Source organism: Protopterus annectens, chromosome 14.part0 (genome assembly GCF_019279795.1).
Source record: "Protopterus annectens isolate FY-2018-M chromosome 14.part0, PAN1.0, whole genome shotgun sequence".
Taxonomy (NCBI): Eukaryota; Metazoa; Chordata; order Ceratodontiformes; family Protopteridae; genus Protopterus; species Protopterus annectens.
In genome coordinates, this window is record NC_056748.1 from 345,447,853 (window position 1) to 345,462,860 (window position 15,008).

Below are 15,008 nucleotides of genomic sequence, written 5' to 3' on the forward strand. Positions count from 1 at the left end.
CATGGAAGCAGTGTTTTTTGCTTTGGAGAGGGCAGCCTTCACCTGAGCATCAGAGATGTTTGGGAGGCAGCCCTCTGCTGGTATAGATACTTTCTCTTTTGGGGAGGGAGTTTGCACTGAACCTGTCTGCCAGGATATTGGCGATGTCTGTGGGTTCAGTGTATTTTTTGTTGTTTAGAATCAACTCAGAACAAGTCTGGGAGTTGCATCCCAGGTTTCTAACATAACTGAAAAAAGCCTTATGATTGTCTTTGGTGTCCTGTGCAATTTTTCTCTCGAATCTGGCCTTGGAGGATTTTATGAGGGATCGTAATTTTTTGCTAGTACTGATCAGAGATGCCTTCCCTATTAGGGATTTTGCTCTATCACGTAGTAGCTTCCTCCTTCTGTTGTACAGGTTATTTATGGTAGGGGTCCACCAGACTGGATGCCTGCCTTTGGATGATTGGGTCTTGGTTTTGTTTGGGATAGCATGATCCATGCATTCCTGGAGATGTCCGTAGAATGCGTTTATATAGGATTCTGCAGTTTGGGCCGTAGTTTCCACTGGCCCTGGGGCCTTGAAGGATTCCACTTAAGTTTTGAGAAGTGAGAAGTTCGCTTTTGAGAAGTTTTTCACTGTGGTTTTCTGGGCTGGAGGTGGGGTCGGGATGTGGACATCCAGTGAGATTAATTTATGGTCTGATCTTACCAATGAGGGATATACTTCTGGTGTGGAGCATAGAGTCCCCATGTTGGTAATGATCAGGTCTAGTATGTTGTCCCCTCTTGTGGGAGTGGTGACTAGTTGTTCCATAGCATTTGAGTTTATAATTTCCAGGAACCTTTGGGCTAAGGTGCTGGGGCTTGAGTAGTGCTTCCAGTCAATGTTTGGGTAGTTGAAGTCGCCCAATATAATGGTGTTCGGAGAGATCTTCATGTTCTCCAATGTTTTCAGGAAAGCCGAGTGGGATGCCTGACTTTGAGAGGGTGGTCTGTAGGATGCTATAAACTGTAAAGCAGTCTTGCCCACTGTTAGTTGCACATGGATGGTCTCCGATACTTCGTGCAATGCCACTAACCTGGAGGTGTGGATATCCTTGATAAATATGGAAACTCCCCCTCCTTTTGTGGTTTGGTCCATGTTTTGGGGCTGAAAAGCATGATATGAGGTATAGCCTGGTAGTGCTGTGGTGCTCTCTGGAGCCTTGAACCAGGTTTCTGTCACTGCACAGATATCGGTGTTCTCCATAATGAGGAGAGCTTCGAGTGCGTGCATCTTGAGGTTAAGACTTCTGGCGTTTATCAGCTTTACCCTTAGTTTCTTGTTCCTTGTGCTGTCTATGGGGATGGGTTTGACTTTTGAGCCTTGCCTAAAAAAGGCACTATGGGGGTGGCAAAAGCCTTTGCCAATATCCGAAAGCCCAGTGGTGACAGGTGCATGCCATCCCTAGTGAAGCAACGTGGCTTGTCAAGCATGTCATCCCAGGCTGACAGACACTGGATCCCCTTTGAATGACACCAAAATTTTAGCCAATTGTTAAAATCAATCATTTTGTCTTTGTACTGTGGCATCATTCTAGGTGAGGGTAAGATGCTGCTCAAGGTCAGGGTCATACCAGCCTGGGCTACATGATCAGAGAGCTCCTCTATGTCTCTTTTCATGTAGTCCAGGGAGGTATGTCTCAGGTCATTCACACCAGCATGTACAATGACTGAGTCATATTTGTATTTGCTTTGGAGTGACCTGAGTGCTTGCGTTATGTGGCGGATCCTAGCACCCGACAGGAAGCTCACCGTGACCTTCTCTTTATTCAGCCTGGTGAGTGGGACATCAGTGTGTCTGACAATAGAGTCACCTATTACAAGAGTATCAGGTGTGTTATTCAGCCTTAAGGGCTGTGGCTGCTTGGCACACTGACTTTGTGGGCTATGTGTTGTGCGTTTTTTGTTTTGAGGTAGCATTTGCTTGGATGTCTGCTTTGGAGGTCTCTGTTGCTTAGGTAGACTAGTTCTCTTTATATGCATAGTCAAAAATGTCACAATTTTAAAAGGTTCTTATTTTTTGTGATTGACAGAATTGCACACAACAATAACAAAGGAGGGGATGATAAGACCTTATTAGAGTCTAAAGAATGTTTATGGCAACTAAGATTAAATGTTAGTTCTTTACCAGGCATCAATGAACATATTTCAATAGCTAGTATTCTTAAATATAAGTCGCATTTTATTTGAAACTGATTTTAATTATTTTTAACTGTTGCTTATCAATTTTTTTACACTCCATGACTTTTTATAATGTGTCAGTTTATTCATTACTGCAGTGTTTTTATTATATATTATTCACTAAGTATTACAAACATTCAGTATGATTGTTTATATTTATTATTATTGGGATTTTATTAAGTATAACGCAAATCTTATTTTTTGACCATTGCATCTTTAAATTGTTTATTGTATATACGCATTTTATATAGGTTTTTCGTTGCAAGGAGTATTGCACATTTTGTCCTATACAAGTCTTGGCATAGTAAATGTATGTGTTTAGCTTTTTTATTAGCTTTTTTATTAACTTCACTACACAATAAGTAATCACTGGCAACTAATTGTTAATTAGTTAATTAGCAAGTCTATTTAAATGGAAGCTAGTGAATGTATTTCTTAGTACTCTGATGATGCCCAGAACACTTACGGGTGAAAGCGCTTAGTACTTTTGTTTTATGGTTTTGTTATTTATTTTCAATAAATCAGCCTCCAGCAGTCGTTACTGTGTAACCCTACACTAAACTATACACACACCACTAACTATCCACTTACCATAACCCAAACCCTAACCCTAAGGTCTGTCACTATCGCACACTCACCTCACCCACTCCCTAACCCTAACTCACCTAACCCACCCTAACCCTCACGTCCACACAATCGCACACATACCTAACCCGCGCCATAACCCTAACTCACCTAACCCGCCCTAACACTTACATCCACACAATCACACACTTACCTGAACCCGACCTGTAACTTTCCACCACAGCACTGAAAATACCAAAGCAACAGAAACGGACAACCAAATTCTTTCCCTAGGAAAAAATTCAGGTTTCTGTTGCTTCGATATTTTAAGCTTTCACTTACATAAGTTCAATCCATCAGCATTCACTTTTTTAAATGTTCGCTGATCTAATATAGACCCCAGTATTCATTAGCTGCTATTAGTCTGTCCCTACTAGGGAGGTATATAGAATTTCTATTCAAAATAAATACACACTGCTTACATTTCCCACATTTATATGTTCCACCTTTCCTTGTATTTCCACCATTGTTGTCCCTCTCCTTTTCATAGGTAGGTACTAGGCTATTGGCCCAAGGGCCTAAGTAAGCCTAGCCAACAAGGTTTCCTGGTTTATGCCATCCAATAAAGTTATTTTCCTGTGCCCCTGTTGAGCAGAGCCACCAAAGTGATCCCTGGGTTGTATTTCCTATTTCCCATCCACTTATCAAGATTTTTCTGGAAGAGTGCTAATGAGGAACTTTGCTTGACATAGATAGGTAGCTTCTTCCAGAGTATAGGAAGTCTCTGGGACAGGAATCTATCCCTCCAGCATCTCCTGTTTATTGTGGTGATAAGGTTTAGGTCCCTAGAGCATGTAGCTTGGTGGGATTGACATTTCTTTAGGTGTAGCATGTCCAACAGCTCTCGGTTTGACATAGCTTTATATGTTAGGCAGAGATCACCTCTGAGTAGGTGATATGCTATGGAGTAAAGCTGGAGTTTTTTGAGACGGTCAGTGTAGGGCATCTGTTTGAAGCCAGTAATCCTCTTTGTGAGGTACTTCTGTGGCCTTTCCAGCTGCTGCAGATGTCTTGTGAGGTACATTCCAAAAGGGGTGTTGTACACTATAATGGGTCTAATAAGTGTCGAGTAGAGGGGAACAATGACCTCTTTCTTCTAGATGAGAACCCTTTTATAATGAGGTGTGCCACATAGAAGGATTTCCTGACTACTGTGATGATGTGATTATCGAAGGAGAGACTAATGTCCACCTGGGTCCCCAGGTCTCTTATCACACATTCGGCATTAGGTAGACTGCTGCCTATGTGGTAGTTCATGGGTACAGAGTTTTCACCAAAGGGAATGACAATGCACTTTTTGGCACTGAGCTTGAGGCCATGGTTCTGACACCAGCATTTGTCTCAGTGAGTCCCTTCTGTAGGATGGCCACATCATTTGGGGACTCAACTATGGCTCCTAGTTTGCAGTTATCTGTGAACTTCATTAGCCAAAATCCTTCTGTGTTAGCCTGCACTTCAGAGAAGTAGATACCAAACAGGAGAAGTCTCAGAACTGAACCCTGTAGTACTCCACTTGTCACTGATCTGAAGTCAGATTTGGAGTCTGCAACTTTTACAGTGTGTGTTCTGTCAGTGAGCCAGTTGGCAACCCATCTCATGACATAGGGATTTATACCTAGTTTAGTGAGTTAAGCTATAATTCCAGAGTGGGGGGATGGTGTCAAAATTCTTGGCAAGGTCAAGATAGGCTGTGTGAACCACCTTACCCTCATCTACAGCTTTGGTGACTGCCTCAAAGAAGTCAGTCAGGTTCAGGAAGCATGATCTGCCTTTCAGAAACCCGAACTGGGTGGGGTCCAGAGTTTGGAGGTTACCAATGTCTTTGTTTATGAGTTCCATGATGATACGTTCCATGGCCTTACAGATCAGGCTCATCAGGCTAATAGGGCGTTAATTCCCAGGATCAGTGGTGGCTCCCCCTTTGTGGAGTGGGATAACTGTTGCTGTGCGCCATTCAGTGGGCACAAAGCCTGATGTGAGACTATGATTGAAAATGGTGCTTAGGTGGGGAATCAGTTCGTTCTGAAGTTCATGTAAAACGCAGCCTGGGGTGTTGTCTGGTTCCATGGATGCTGTGTTTTTGGCTTTAGAGAGTGCAGCTTTTACCTACATAGTTGTGATTACAGGGACTCTGCATTCTTCCTGTATAGATATAGGCCCTTTAGGGGATGAGAGGGGGGGTAAAGTTAGCACTGAACCTATCTGCCAGGATGTTGGCAATATCAGTTGGTTCTGTAATTTTCATGCCGTTGTGCTGTAACTCAGAGCGGATTTGGGTGTTCCCATTGAGATTCTTGACATAGCTGTAGAATGCTTTGTGGTTGTCCCTAGAATCAGTGTCAATTTTGTTTTTGTAGCTAGCTTTGGAGAATCTTATAAGGGATCTCAACTTCTTACTGAGGCTGACCAGGGAACTCCTTCACTCATGGGATTTTACTCTCTTTTGCAACAGTTTCTTCCTTCTGTTGTAGAGTTTATTTATGGCATGGGACCACCAGATTGGCCATGCACTCGTGTAAGTGCTTATAGAGTGTATCTGTGTAGGATTCAGCAGTCATAACTGTATTGTCCATCTGCATGGGTGTCATGAAGTTCGCCACTTCTGTCTTAAGAAGCATGAAGTTGGTTTTGGAGAAATTTTTTAACGTGATTTCCTTAATCTTTTCTCAAGGATATCTTTAATAGACCTATTCTTCTTAAATATAAAGCATATGGAACCCACAAACAAGTTTTCCACATATGAAAAGCTTTTAAAAAGATCCCAATATTTATTAATAATCTTAGTAGCAATATGAATGTCCTGGTGATAGTTAGTAACAAAGGCACTATTGTATTCCCATGAGGCCTCACACAACTCTCCCACATTTTCCTTCCTATAGATATTAGCATCTTTTCTTCCTAATAAAGGAAAATAATTCGCATCCCTGTCCTTTTTTATTTCTTGAACAACTCCCTCAGTAAGATTCAATGGATGTTTTCTTTCAAAGAACATATTTTTAACCTTTTCACATTCTGTTAAAAAATCATCTTCTTCCGAGGTCATCGTAGACACCCTGATGAATTGTCCTTTCACTATACTTCTTTTTTGTTTGTAAGGATGCACACTCATGAAATACAAATAGAAATTGGAAAAGTACTCTTATGAAAAATAGTGGATTTATACCTATTCTCTTCTTCTACTTTATGTAAAGTTATGTCCAAGTAATTAATCACATCATTCTCTATATTGTAAATAAATTTTAAAAATTGTATAGTTTGACTAATATATTTTATAAATTCCTTCAACTTCTGCTCACTACTATTCCAAAAAAATATCATATCATCTAGAAAACGTTTGTATAAGGTCCAAAACTGGGCATAAACAGACCTAACAATTTATTTTTTCCCCCAGAGAAATGAAATTATATTGGCATAGCTGGGAGCAGAACTTGACCCCATAGCTGTGCCACTAATTTGTCTGTAAAAACTCCACTTCAAAAACAATAAAATTATTTTCTAAAATTAATTACATTAATTACATTATATTGGATGGCACAGTGTTGCAGCGGTAGCATTGTTGCTTCATAGCAAGAGGTCCTCTGGTTCAATTCTCAACTGGGGTACCTTCTGTGCGGAGTCTGCATGTCCTCCCTGTGTTTGTGTGGGTTTCCTCTGGGTGCTCCGGTTTCCTCCCACATTACAAAGACATACGTCTGGAGTGTTTCTCCCCAGGCCTCTGCTTGGCGTCATTCCAAGATGGACTTTCCCAGTTAACAAATGTTAAATAAATAATAATAAATAATGTTAAAATTACTCTAAACTCATTCAGGGTAAAAAGTAATTTTTCAGCAATAGCGTCTTCAAACCAATCAAGACCTAATTTGTGAGGGATCACGGAAAATAAGTTTATAATATCAGTAGTAACAAAAAACATATCCTTACTAAATAACTTATCATCCACCTCCTTAAGAAATTCCAAAGAATCTTTTAAAAAACCTGTACTTTGTAAACTCATTCTTTTTAACTTTTGATCTACATATATGGCTAAGGAGTGAGTTGTTGAACCACCTGCTGCCACGATGGGTCTCGTGGGTGAACAAACAGTATCTTTATGAGGCTTAGGAATCCCAAAAATAGAAGGGATTACCAGTTTAGTGGTTTTCAAAAAATTGTAATCATCAGGACTAATGGAACCTTCCAACAATAAATCATAAAGTATGCAATCAATCATGCTGTAAGCAATATTTATTTCATTTTTATATACTAATTTGTATCTACTAGTATCATTCAAAATTTCCATAATTTTTCCTATATATAACATGTTGTCCATGATTACAGTCCCTCTCCCTTTGTCTGGATTCATTACTCTTATATTATTATTATTAATGGTGGTGCAGCGGTAGCATTGCTGCCTCACAGCAAGAGGTTCTCCCATTAAATTCTTGGCTGGAGTGCGGGGAGTGCCTTCTGTGTGGAGTCTGCATGTCCTTCCCGCAGTTGGGTGGGCATTCGAAAGACATGCATAAATGGGCATGCCTTCATTGAAGGTTGAACGTCAAGCTGGCACCTTGGCATTCGTGAAAATCTACTGCCAATCATTAGCGGACTGGAGTTCCGCTGTGGCGACCCCTAACCAGGAAAAGCCGAAAGACAACAATAATAACTTTTCATCTTTTGTCAGATTAAACTAGTATTTATTAGGTTTATATTTCATTCTTAATTCCTTTTCCACAAGTGCCTCAATGTTCTTTGACTGCGGGTGTATAGGGGGTTATAAATACTTTTCCTTCTTAAAATTGGATCCTTCACAAAAGTCTCATTATTCTAGTAAACAGTTTTAAGTCCAATATTAGTCTATTAACATCACACCTTGTACTAGGTACATATTTAAAACCTTTCATAAATAAACTAAAATATGTAGGGCTCAAAACTGTACTACTATAATTAAAAATCTGATAATTATCATATAAGTATACCCCCTTTAGACACTTCAGTTATTGGCCCTTACAGGGTAGTAGCTGTATCTGAATTACATTCAATTAGTTCTTCACTCTGTTGTAATTTGTAGTGTACTGGTTCAAAGACTGATTTTGTATCCTCTCCGACCATCTTAAAGGGGGATACTCTAAAGGATTATTGAACATCAGGTTGCTATTATCCCTCCTACTATTACTGGAGTAAGATGAATCCCTCCTGTCTTGCCTACTTTGTACTTCACCATCCCTATCCCAAGGTTTCTTACCATACTGATGTTTTGGTTTGGGGTAACTTCTCCCCTCCTTATATTCTTTCTCATCCCTTGGATATTTTCTAGTCTTTCTTCTTACCATATAATTAACCTTTCCATCAATTTTGTTTTTAATATCCAAATATGTTTTCTCTCCTCATCTACAGTGTACATAAGGTCACTAGTGATAGATTCATTGACCTTTTCAATATGCCCATAATTAACATCCATTTCCTTTTAGTTGTTCTTAATAATAGCCTTCATAATGTTAAACCCACATTCATCAAAACTATTTAACAATTCAACATAAAATTCAGATCCTTCAACAACATTGTTTTGGTACTTGTGTACCCTTAGACCTTTTGGGACCATTTTAGCTAGCAAGCACTCATTAAGATACCAGTTATCAATCTGCAATGATTTGTATTTGAATAATAAATCATACAAATCATTCAAATTGTCCTGATAAGTCTTTCCTTCATTAATTTCTTTGTCATTTCATAGTCACTTAGACCAGTCCGTGTCAGTGCGACCCCCATTTAATACCATTATGCTTGTTGTTACCAGGAAAAACAGTACCATCTACATTAACAGAGTGCAAATCGCAGTCACCTTTTGATCCATGTCGCCATTTGTCTTTAAGTCTTGCACCTTCTTTAATGTAGGGATCACAGAAGCCATCTACCAAACCTTCCACTGATGAGTTAAATATTCTCGGAGTTGTTGTTGTTTGTCTTTTGGCTTTTTCCCGGTAAGGGGTCACCACAGCGGAACTCCAGTCTGCTAATGATTGGCAGTAGATTTTTACGAAACGCCGAGGTGCCAGCTCGACGGCCAACCTTCAACAAAGGCACGCCCATTTATGCACGCATGTCTTTCAAGCACTACCCAACCGCGGGGAGGACATGCAGACTCCGCACAGAAGGCCCTCCCAAGCCAAGCTGAGAATCGAACGGGAGAACCTCTTGCTGTAGGTATTCCGCTGTACCACTGTGGAATACCTACTCATTCACTGACTCCATGTCTGAAGAACGCTGAACTTTCTCGTGTAGAATTTCCAGTTCACTCATATTCCTTTGATCGAGTGCTTCCTGGTTGCTAGGCAACCATGACAGGTTACATCTAACTGTAGAATCCAAACAATTGCAAGTTAAAAGTTTAACTAACTGGGTCAATTCCACAGTCAAATTGCTAATATTACTTTGCATTTGAATAATCGTTGAGTTCAGCTGAGAAAGTTCGCATAAAGAAATACGGTCTGCCCCTGAATTCTCCATAAATACACCAAAAGAACAACACTCAAAAGGAGAAAAAAGCACCACTGAAGCACAAAATGCCAACACAGTAAATCTCAAAGGTAGCACTCCAAGGCAGGAACAACCATGAACGTGAACTCAAAACCTTAATAAGCGATAAAAACAAAAGGTACTTACAAAAAAAACCCTTAACTTGCTCACCGTGTTTTTCGTCTCAGAAAACTAAGACTTCTTCAGCACTAATGAACCATTGGATTCAATGCTAAAAGTCTTAACAAGAAATTCCACTCCTAGCAAGCCTTCCTCTCCCTGGACAGGGTAGACATCTATGTAGTAATGGAGACATGGTTTAAAGTCATGGAGAGCACCCTGGCAATGCAAGTTTATAATGCCTTTCACACCTTTAAACCAACTACTGAACAGGAGGGAACTAATGGTGGAGGGATCTCAGTCTATATCAAAAACAAACTCACATCCAGACTAGTTAAAGTGCATGACCCACTGCAACTCACCATAAGCAGGGCCTCGTGCCATATCCTTGCAACCGACAGGTCCCCTTTCCATGTCCCAGGAAACCCATACTACCTATATCAATGTACCAGAGTCCCTCACTGTTTAATCCAGTATGATATTCATGGGGGATCTCAACTGCCCTTCTAATGATTGGAAATTCTACATCACTTCTAATGCACAAGCACAGGGATTCCTAAATTTTGTTCATACTAACATCCTGGAACACTTGCTCCATTCTCCTAGGAGGAGTGCAAACATCCTTGGCCTTGTACTAACAAACATGGGGGAGAGATGACTTTGCTCATGAGATCTGACAATACTGCAGTATTTCTTGAAATAAAAATTAAATCCAGGGACCCAGCAAAACCAAAACCTTTAGGAACTATTCCAAGGCTAACCTCTCACTACTAATCAACAAGTTGGCTAAATTCCAAGCATCTCCAAACCCAGTAAACATCACAGCATATGCTGAGCTATTTACAAACTCTCTGTACAGCCATATTGATAGCCGTATAGAGCAAGATGTGCCCATTCTTATTAAGAATAAGACAAACTCAAAAGACAAGCCACACTGGTGGAATTACAATATCAATCAGTTATACAACAAAAGAAAAAAATCTTGGCCAAGCATAGGAGGAACAAAGCCCTATAAATTAAAAGCCCCCTGACCAATTTAAACAGGCATCTAAGACAGTTCACTAATACTTCAAAGGCTAAATTTCAAGACAACATAGCTTTTCAGGTGAAGGACAGTGGAAAGCTTTCTACAGCTATGTCTGTAACCTCAGAGGAAATATGCAACAATGCACAGAACATATTGTAAATGGCATCTCCCACACTGAACAGAGTCCATTGCCACTCCCCTGGTAGTCCAAAGGAAATGCCACATACAACAATCTCTCAATCATTACTAGGGAACATGTCATCAATGTACTTTCCAAGGCCAAAGACACTGCATCAATGGGCCACAATAACATCCCTGGATGCTTAATAGATAGCATGAAACATTACCTCTTTGGTCCACATGAATCCCTTTTCAACTGGAGCCTACAGTCAGGTTTTGCACCCAAGGAATGGAAGATGACTACAGTCATTTCTTTGCACAAAGGAAGTCCAAACAGCGATACAGGTAACTACACACTGACAAGTTTGACCAGCCTCATATGTAAGGCCATGGAAAGAATCATCATGGATATGATAAATGAGGACATAGGCAACCTGAAAATGTGGACCCATCACAGTTCACTCTGTTAAAGGAAAGTCATGTCTATTAAATCTAATGTACTTCTTTTAGAGAGTCACCAAAGCAATGGATAAAGGCAAAGCTCTGCACACAGCTTACCTCAACCTGGCCAAGGCATTTGACACAATACCCCACTCAGTTATTATAGATAAGCTTACTAATTTAGGTATAAACCCTTTTATCATCCACTGGATAGCCAACTGGCTCAATGATAGGACCCAGGAGATCAAAACAGGTGAGTCCACCTCCATCAAGAGGCTAGTCACTAGCACAGTTCCCCAACACCCAGTACTGAGCCCTTTCCTTTTTGACATTTATTTCTCTGAAATAGGAGCAAATGCTGAATGTTTATGGCTGAATAAGTTTGCAGATGATTGCAAGCTGGAGGTAGTCATAGACTCCCCTACAGACACTAACATTCTTCAAGAAGCCTCTCTAACTATCAAATGGTGCCAAAGCCATGGTATTAAACTCAATGCTAAGATATGCACAATTGTACCTTTTGAGAAGTCAACCATCCCAGCTAATTACCATGTTGATAATATGCCCCTAAGAGTCAAGCTAGTGGTCAGAGATCTGGGTATACACCTAGACAGTAGCCTTACCTTCAACCATCATGTCACCACAGTGGCGAAGAAATTATTTTATGTTGGGCAATACCACTTAAGCCCAAAGAGGTAATTATCTCACTGTACACTGCTCTTATCATGCCAGTCATAGAGTAAAATGCTCCCTTTGGTATGTACCTGACCAGCCATATGCACCAAATAGAGTGACCTCAGCAGTTCCTTACAAAAAGAATACAAAGTGTAACAGACCTCCCTTACTCAGAGTGCCTTAAAACCCTTTTGCTCGACTCAGTCTCCTATATTATTGCTGAAGGGTGATCTATGCCTGCCTTACAAGGCATCTGCAAACTCCACTCTTATGAATCTCCGGCATATTTGTAAGTCAAACAGTACTAGAAATACAAGGTCTGGAGACCTCAGTTTTATCTGTAACTTAAACAGAACATGCTGGAGAGACAGATACATGTCCCAGAGACTGCCCTTCCTATGGAACAGGCTTCCCATGCATGTGAAGCTGAGTTTGGCTATTAGCAAGTTTAAAAGCAAGCTAGACCAGTGGATGGGGAATAGGAAATTTACACCTGGCTTGACACCTACGTACCTTATTAACAGAAGTAGCTTATGAATAACTGGCCCTCAATGTCCTACTTGGATACAGGACATCATTATTCTTTTAGGAAAACTTGACTAGGATTAGAAAGGTCCCCAGGTCATTAGCCTAGTTATAATCTATGAATCTATGAAAATGAGTAATGATATAGATTCTTTTGTAAGTGGTAGGCAATCATTCTGCAGACCATTACAAGCCTAACAAAAAAACCCATTTAAAAGTTCCACCAAGTCTCAGGAAGGGCAAGACAAACTAGAGAAGCAAGTATTTAATAAAGCACTAGATGAGTGTGGAGTGAGTGAACTTTCAAGCATTCGACTCAAAAACATGATTAAAGAACTCAATGTGTGTGAAATAAACGCTTTGAATAAAAATAAGGGGAAATTAAAGCTCAAAGTGAATAAAAGAAATAGAATGATAAGGGAATCATGTGGGTATTTAAAATGACAACTGGTAGAGAGCAAGCAGTTACATACCATACAACCAGGGCAAGCAATATGGTTAAAGGCATGAAAATGCATGTTTCACAGAATTATTATTATCTGAAGATGATGTGGTGATCAAACCATTTCATAAAGATGTGCAAAAGTTGAAACAAATCTGCACAGCAATGTTTACTTGTAACAGAGGTCAGGGAACAGAACAAAACAGCAGTGCTTTTCACACAACTGAGATGCATAATATGCATAAAGTTCTGTAAGCAGCAAAAGATAATTTTGATCAGGAAAAAGACTTATGATTAAAGGCAAGAAAAACACCTTTAAGCTTGGTCCTAGTGAAAAATGCAATATAATGCTTGGCATACCTTGAATACATTGATCACATTTTCCTTGATTGTGAGTATATATATAGAAAATGCAAGATAATGTTCCATGCAGAGCCAGATCATGGTCAAATGGGGCTCTAGGTAGGATAATGGATTAAGGACCCCACTGGCAGCACCCTCCCAGCCACTCAAGTTTCACATCATTTGGCTTTTTCTCCTCATTTAGCATAATCACTGTTCAAACTTGTCAGTGTGCATACTATTTTCGTCTTTACTTCTACAATGATGAGAGAAATATAAAACATTTATTTCAAATTTTATAGCACAAACACTGATAGTCATTTTGCTAAATAAAACACAATGAAAACAGACAACATGTCAACATAGTTTGTGAAGTAAAATGCTTGCAACTAGGGTTGTGTCAGTGTAGCTTGTTTTCATTTGTGTAAATGTATGATTGCCTATGTTGTAAGTGATGTTTTAATAAAGATGTTTCTTGTTTAAAAAAAAGGCAGGAATTGAATAATGTATGTAATGTTGCTTAGGTTATATGATACATAGCAATATATGTGAAGTAAAATTTTGTTATGTTAGTTATAGTGTGATTACTTTTATATGAATGTAAATTTGCCTATGACACAAGTGATAATTCAATAAAGGTGTTTGAAAAAAAAACATGAACATTAAGTTTCTCTGTCTTCAAAACTCACATTTATTGAAACAGCATTGAGACCCACATTCAGATAAAATGCATCTGGCCAGTGATGGATTAAGTTTACCATTGAGATGTTTTGAAACAATATGCCCCTTGCACACATTTTTAGAACCATGCATATACACATGTTCTTTGATGCACCATCCTGATTGTATTAAATTATATTCCTTGTAAAATACAGCACCACATGTTAGAAGATGTTTAAATTTTGTAAGGTTGAACATTTTTCAAGTAAGCAACGAAACAAAACTTATGAACCAATGATGACAAAACTACCTATTACAGAACATGTCAACCACAAAACACCACTCAAACTTCTGTCATTACAATTCACCAATATCAGTCAATATACACAGTCTCTGCATAAGTAAAAGTCATCTGAATAATTCCACATTAAAGAGATCTATAACTAATGAAGAGGTTGCTACTGGAAAACAATTTTACATTTCAGTGTTTCATGTACAAAATCAGTGCCTTCTGCCCTTGAAGAATAAATTGCCCATGTTACATTTAAAAATATATATTAATCTGGTAATATTGCAATATGGAATGGCTGTCAATCTAGCAACAGGTTCATAGTTACTAGGCATCTCATCCAAAAGACACACTCAGGAGTGCAGCACCCCATCCTCACTTAAAGGGCGATGCAATATCAGCACTCCACCTATATAGTGTGGGGGTATAACCCACAGCCTTCTTCAGCAAAAACAAGTATTCTGCTTGTTATGCGACTACCACTACTTTTAAATTTTATAGCACAAATGCTGATGATGGCCATTTGCTAAACAAAACAGTTACACACTAAAAACAGACTTAGCATGAGCAACAGTAAACTTCTCTTCCCATGAAACTCAAAATTCATAGAAAAAGCAAAGAAACTCAGCATTTTTTTGAAAATGCACAGAAACTCAACATTCTTTGGAAATACAGTGGAACTCAAAATCCACAGAAATTCAATGGTCCTTGAAAATGTACTGAAACTCAATAGTCCTTGAAAATGCATCTGCTTAGTTGGTATAGAGGATTCAAGCTCTAGTCTCCTGTACTCAAAGGTACAGGGTATGAGCCTGAATAAGTTCACCAACCTGCCATCCTTAATAGGAGCATTTCACACACACATTCACACACACACACACACACACACACACACACACACACACACACACACTAGTGCCACTAGTTCAATTTTAGTATTATTTTTTAAAGTTATAGTGAAAAGCAATTTTTGTTTAGTTGATTCTTTTTGGGATGGATAACATTAACTTGGTTTTATTGGGGTTAAAGAGTAATTCTGAGTTGTC